Genomic DNA, 6,460 nt, shown 5'->3' with positions numbered 1-6,460 from the left:
CGCCTCCTCGTTTTCCCAGCTCAGGGCGAGATTCAAGCTTTCGCGCGTCTCCTCGTTTTCCCAGCTCAGGGCGAGATTCAAACTTACGCATGTCCCAGCTTAGCTGAAGCTCATGCCATCCTGCCGGGGCAGCAGGAACACTCTCGGCCGGCTCCTCCGCTCCCTCGTCGGTTCAGCTGCACCAGAAATTCTCGTAGAGACGATAAAGTGCTGATCTGAGGGTCCCTGTTCGGGCGCCAAATGTTGCGGAGGATCCACAGGGGACATCACACACAGACTAATGTGATCAAGTGAAGTCCATTTACTACAACTTTTAGCACAGTTATATACCTTATGCGCTTGTGCACGCGCCTTATACAATACTCTAATTGGTACAATACCCCGTTTCACGCGACACTATCTTATCCTCTAGTGGCTGTGCAAGCTTCTTCACGAGGTGTCCAGCAGTTACTTATCTCATTCTTCAGCATCCAGGTGTTGTTTGTCAGGCTCTTCTTATCTTCTTTTTTCCCAGCGTACAAGGACACAGCGTCCTTGTCTGCTCCAGCACTTTGTAAACTTATGCTTCGTTCCCACCTAACGGCTGGATTGCTCACATGCCCTCACCCAGCCAAGAAATCCTCAACATTGCCCAATGATATCCTTTACTACAACAAGGGCACAATTGATTTGGAGGTTTATCACGTTTGGATTTCTGTCGTTTAGGACATTGCTTAGCCATATGTCCCAATTTTCCACACTCAAAGCATTCACAGTAACTTGATTAACATTTAGTTGTTGTGACAGTGCAGCAGCTAACATGTTAGCTGTATGAGTTTCTGTCCCTATGTTTTGACATACCTTAATATACTCCCCAACGTCAGTAGCTCTTCCTCTAACCGTTTTCAGTACAGCCTGACAGTCTGTATTTGCATTCTCATAAGCCAATTGAAATAATAATACTTTTGCAGCTTCCGGATTTTCTACCTGCCGCGCTATCGCGGCTTGAAGGCGATCAATAAAAGATACATAGGGTTCCTGAGAGCCCTGTTGCATAGAGGCAAACGAAGCAATACCTTGCCCAGTTTCGGGTATGCGTCGTAAAGCCATGATCGCAATACGAGTAGCTTCATCGAAAACTTGCTTTGGCAAAGCTGCTTGTGCCTGAGGTGTAATGTAAGGGCCTGTTCCTTGTAATATATTTTGATCTATAACTATCCCTGATGACAAGTTGTCCATAATTTGTTCCACCGACAAATCATTGTATTCTAATTGCCATACAGAATACTGAGCAGAAGTCAACACTGTTTTCATAAGCAATTTCCAGTCTCAAGGAGTCATAAGTGCCTCCAATTGCTTCCACTAGTCCCATTGTAAATGAATTGTGTAACCCATTTTCACAAATTGATTTCCATAATTCTTTTATCATTTCATAAGGTAAACCATCATGCTGTGGTGTAGCATGGGGTTTGTATATAACAGGAAAAGTGAACATGGTATCACCTTGCTGTAGAGCTTTTTCTCAACAGCGTTGCATCAAGCTATTTGTATTTTTTCCCAGATCATTAAATGAATCGTCACATTTAGCATCAAAGTCTATTAAAGGTGGAGCTGAAGGCACTACAGTTTTTTCTCCGCACCGCTGTAAAGCAGGAGCCACAGGATTAGACAGAGGCATAGAGTTAGAGGGATTAGCAGGAGAAAGAGATACAGGCAGTGCAGCAAAGCCAGGTTCCGTTTTAAGTTCTGCAAACCCTAGAGAGGGAGTACCGGGCGGTTAGGGTGGGGTGGGTGGGGGTGAGGGGCGGAGGCGCGGCGGTCGCGGCGGCCGCAGGAGGCGGCGGCGACGGCAAAGCGGGCGCAAAGGCCGCGGGAGGCAGTGGCGGGGCGGTGGGGACCTGTGTGCGGTGGTGGGGGCCGGCAACCCCGCGGAGCTCGTGCTGACCGCCCACTTTCTGCCTGCCTGCCTGCCTGCCAGCGGGGTGTGTGCATTAACGGTGTTGGTGCAGGCGGTGGTGGAGGTAATGAGGGATATAAATCTGGCTCTTTTTCAGAGTCCACCCTGCCTGATTCAAAAGAATTATTGTCGGAATCAGAATCCTGCTCATTAGCGGCCTGCTCACAAACTGTCTCCTCAGAAGCAGTATCAGGTTGCATTGGTATGATTTTCTCTGCCAGCTGTAAATGCACCAGCACAGTATAAATAAATTTCCATGTCACAATTAAATTTTCTGATACATCAAATGCCAAACTTTTTCGTGTTTGTAAACGTTTCCTGACTCTTTCCCAAATCTTGCTATCAAAAGTTCCCTCTGTGGGAAACCAGTTACAGTTATCCTTTACCCATATTAAAAGCAAAGCAATTTGTCCCCCTGTTATTTTATACCCAGAGGCTCACAAAATCTGCTGCAAAATGTTTAAGTAGAGCTTATGCTCCTGGGAAGCTGATTGCCCCATGCTACCGCAATCTCGCAACTCACCCGTTCCACAGGGGTTGCTGTTAACCTATTTTCTCGGAGCCGTGGCCACTTCTTCAGAAATCTCCCCGTTAGATTGCGTGGTCTCCGCAGTGGAGGGGAATCACCCCTTTTCTTCTTCTCTTAATCACATCGTCTTTTTCTCTTGATCACGTCGGGGTCACCATCTGTGGCTACTGAATTAAGCGCTCAAGCTATCTGTACAATATTCCATTTATTTCACAAAAGGATCAGACTTATATATGTTTCAACAAGGATCTGGAAAGAACTGACGGCATACAGCCAATATTACTAACACAGGAGCGCATATCTGGCTCAGCTGGGATGTTTGCCAGTCCTCAGAACACTGAGCTTGTAAAACTAGTTCTTCAAAGGCTTGGCAAACATGCGGCACAACAAATTCTAACGGTTCACTCTTGAAAACAAATGCCAGGTGTTCTGAGCTGCTCCCACAACTATTCACACAACCCCTTGGTCGGGACCCGAACTCAGCAAGTTACAGGCTAAGTTTTCACGTGAGCCGGGTGAAACCGAAACTGAGTATTTGTGGAGAGTTTCTTTAACGGGGGGGGGATCGGATACTGTTGAGTGATGATGAAGCGAGAGGTTACTGGGGACCAGGAGTGTTTCTGAGTGATGGACCGGCGGGTGATCAGTCGATTGAGGAGACTGAAGTAGACGGATGCCTGTAAAGTTGAAAGCAGACGACAGACGACCCTTTATTGCTAAAACACACACATACTTATAGTCACATATTCTGCAAAGTCACTGTCCACGCGCACAAGCACAAAATATGATTGGTTATATCGACACTGTACACGCGCATAAACATAAGATATAATTGGTTATACTAACTCTGTACACGCACATAAACATAGGACATAATTGGTTATACCAACTAAAACATGTGAAACTTGTCTCAGTCTATTTGGTCAAGATAAACTGCCGAATTGAGGTTCTTTGTGCCAAGTTCCCTTTATTGTGGAATGCGCACCTGTGTTTTTCTAATTGGGATCTTTCTTTTTTTGTCTTCTTGTGTATTCTGTTCAAGGTCTTCTAAAGGCGTCTGGAATGCTCTTGCGACCGACGTTAGCTATATATGTGTCCACAATTCCCCCTTTTTTGTTTTTCGACAATTAACACCTGCTGTATTGCCCTTTGCAAAAACCTATGAACACGGTTAATTAAGCACGGCAAAAGCAACATTATACCTAATAAAATACATAAGAATAAAAGACTGTTCAGGTAATGCCAATGACACACAAAAAGAGGTTTGATTAATAGCTTTAGCCAGTGACACCCAAACATTCTTACTGTCCCACGGCGTTAAACAATGTGGATCAATCACCGGCGTCACTGTCATGCTGCTTACTACAGTCAGTGTGTTCCATATCAATCTCAACATGTTTTGTCCATTTAGTTGGAATCCACTTTGGCCCATTTTCTGTAATGACACAAGCATAACCTCAGCCCCACGTTATTACTTTAAAAGGTCCCTCCCATTGCTGACGCTCGATATTTTTAACCCAGACTTTCCACCCATTATCAATATTTTGAATCCCACTATTCATTGTTTGAAAATGCCGAACTACAGGGGGAACAACTGACTCTCCACGCAGAGTCAAAAAATTCATCACATATATTGCTTTCATGAGTCTATTTGAAGGAGGTTCCCCTAATTCCCCCGTTTTTTGTTTTTCCAAAAAATCTTTTAATACTTTATGAGTACGTTCGATTATAGCTTGACCTGTGGGAGAATGAGGAATGCCGGTAATATGAGTAACTCCCCACTGCTGAAAAAATTCCTGAGTCCATTGTGCTATAAAACATGGTCCGTTATCTGTTTTTATCTGGGCCGGGACACCCATTACTGCAAATGCTTGTCGCAAGTGTGTTTGTAGGTGTCGACTTTTTTCGCCCGCAAGTGCTGTGGCCCATATCATCAAGGAATATGTATCAACAGAAACATGAACATAACACAATTTTCCAAAAGCTGGTACATGAGTCACATCAGTCTGCCACAGTTGCAAAGGATTGCAGACCCCTAGGATTTACAGCACCATCTCCGTGCCCAGATAATTTCTGGCACTCAGCACAGGACTGAATGATGGCTTTGGCATCTGCTATAGAAATTTGAAACTGTTTGGCTAATACTTTCGCTGGCTGGTGGAAAAAACTATGAGCTCCACGTGCCTGTAGAAGTTTATTGGGGGGTAGCCCAGTCCATACAGCATTAGCTAGTAAATCAGCTCGTTTATTCCCTTCTGTGATCCATCCAGGCAAACTGGTGTGACTTCGCACATGCATTATATAATAACACTTTGTCCGTTGGTTTAACAGAAATAGCAACATCTTAAATTTTTCAAACAATGTGATGTTATCAATTTCTTTCAAATAAGCCCGTCTCAAGCGTTTTACTACACCTACCACGTATAAAGAATCAGCAATAATATTGACCTCAACATCCTGCCACTTTTTAAATACTTCTATTACAGCTTGAAGTTCCACCACTTGGGGGGAGCCTTCACATGTGACAATGTGATTTTTCCATACCTGACCTTCTTTCCAAACTACTACTGCCTTTCCTGTTTTTCCACTGCCATCCGTAAATACTGTAGGACCATCGGTAGGTAACTCTGCACACAATTCTTTTTCTTCTAGTTGTATATTCTGTAGCAAGGTAAACATTTTGTGTGCAGGAAGATGAATATCTATCTTTCCTTCGAAATCTGCAAAAGCAATTTGTAAAGTTAGGCTATTCTGTAGACACCATTGTAAATATCCTTGAGTCAAAGGAACGACAATCGTGTGTGGTTCTTGTCCACAAATCTCAATAATCCGACGTCTCCCCTTTATAATTGATTCTGAAATCATTTCAATTTGAGAAAATATGTTTTTTCGGGCCTGGTGAGCTAAAAAGATCCATTCTATTATTAGCAAGTCTTTGTGACTCCCCTCCCATTGATATATGATCCCGAGGGGTTGTTTTTCTCGGTTTAAAATGCTAAGATTAATGTCAAGATTTTCTTCAATCCTAAAAGCCTGACTCTGGGATATTATATCTGCTATCTGTTGCAATGCTTGTTTACATTGAGGGGTCAATTGTCGAGGTGCCATTAAGGCAGTGTCGCCTCGTAACATTTCAAATAAAGGGGTCAGAAGCTCATTATCTATTCCCAACAGTGTTCGAACCCAATTGATTGTCCCCAGTAATTTTTGCACATCATTCAATGTTTCAATCTTGTCTGTAATTTCCAGTTTTTGTGGAACTATAGTTTTTTCTAAAATCTTCCAGCCCAAATATTTCCATGGTTGCATTTTTTGTACCTTTTCTGGTGCTATTTTTAAACCAAAATTAGACAATTGTGTAGTCAGTTCTTTGAGTTTTTTGGATAACTCTCTTTTCCCTGCTATCAAGATATCATCCATATAGTGATAAATAATCAAGTCTGGATTTTGTTGTCTAAACCCTTTTAGAGCTTGGGATACATAGGATTGGCATATGGTTGGAGAATTTTTCATTCCTTGTGGCAGAACTACCCAATGATAACATTCCATGGGTTCCTGTTTGTTTATGGTGGGGATAGAAAAGGCAAATTTTTCCGCATCTTTCGGGTCTAAATATATTGTAAAGAAACAATCCTTTAAATCAATAATCAAAATGTTCCATCCTTGTGGAATCATAGTAGGCGTGGGTAACCCTAATTGAAGGGCTCCCATATTTTCCATTACCTCATTTATTTTTCTTAAATCATGCAACAGTCTCCATTTCCCAGATTTTTTTGGAATGACAAAAACTGGTGTATTCCAAGGGTTCGTGGTATTCACCAAGTGCCCTTGTTCCAATTGCTCCTGTACTAACTGTTTCAAGATGGCGACCTTAGATTCAGTCAGCGGCCATTGATCCACCCAAACCGGTTCCTCTGTTTTCCATTTCAGTTTTAGGCATGGTCGCCCGTCAATGGCCGCGCCACAAAATTGTCTCCTGTACTAAGCACACATCC

At 43.1% G+C, this 6,460-nt stretch overlaps 1 long non-coding RNA gene across 1 annotated transcript in view; it reads right to left on the bottom strand.

Annotated features, from left to right (window-relative positions):
* Positions 1–485: 485 nt before the first annotated feature.
* LOC138683451 (uncharacterized) overlaps positions 486–6,460 on the bottom strand; it is a 213,791-nt gene continuing 207,816 nt past the window's right edge. Inside the window, exon 3 of the long non-coding RNA XR_011322978.1 lies at positions 486–541. This is a non-coding gene — a long non-coding RNA (uncharacterized lncRNA). The remainder of the gene's footprint in view (positions 542–6,460) is intronic.

The sequence above is a fragment of the Haliaeetus albicilla genome, chromosome W, assembly GCF_947461875.1.
Source record: "Haliaeetus albicilla chromosome W, bHalAlb1.1, whole genome shotgun sequence".
NCBI lineage: Eukaryota > Metazoa > Chordata > Aves > Accipitriformes > Accipitridae > Haliaeetus > Haliaeetus albicilla.
The sequence above is the reverse complement of the archived record's forward strand: the minus strand, read 5'-3'. Positions and strand labels throughout refer to the sequence as shown.